The 263-nt window shown below is 32.3% G+C and overlaps 1 protein-coding gene across 1 annotated transcript in view; it reads right to left on the bottom strand.

Moving 5' to 3' along the window:
* Positions 1 to 263, bottom strand: part of LOC109342439 (dynamin-2A-like) — a 6545-nt gene that overhangs the window by 4040 nt on the left and 2242 nt on the right. The gene's annotated exons all lie outside the window — the stretch shown is intronic.

The following is a 263-nucleotide window of genomic DNA, read 5'->3' on the forward strand; positions in this document are numbered from 1 at the left end:
CATGCATGAGTCCTAAAAAGTTGAAACCATTCTGCTGCCTGAAAATCACTTTTTACCGTGTTTAATCGATTAAACACTTGGTGTTAATCGATTACTTGGGCATCAGTTTTTGAAAAATAAAATTTTACATGATGTTAATCGATTACCTGGGCATCAGTTTTTGAAATATCAAATTTTACATGATTTTAATCGATTAAACCTGCCCGTTAATCGATTAAAACCAGTATTTTAAAGGCAGACAGCATCTCGGTTTTACACTTTTT

The sequence above is a fragment of the Lupinus angustifolius genome, chromosome LG03 (genome assembly GCF_001865875.1).
Source record: "Lupinus angustifolius cultivar Tanjil chromosome LG03, LupAngTanjil_v1.0, whole genome shotgun sequence".
Taxonomy (NCBI): domain Eukaryota; kingdom Viridiplantae; phylum Streptophyta; class Magnoliopsida; order Fabales; family Fabaceae; genus Lupinus; species Lupinus angustifolius.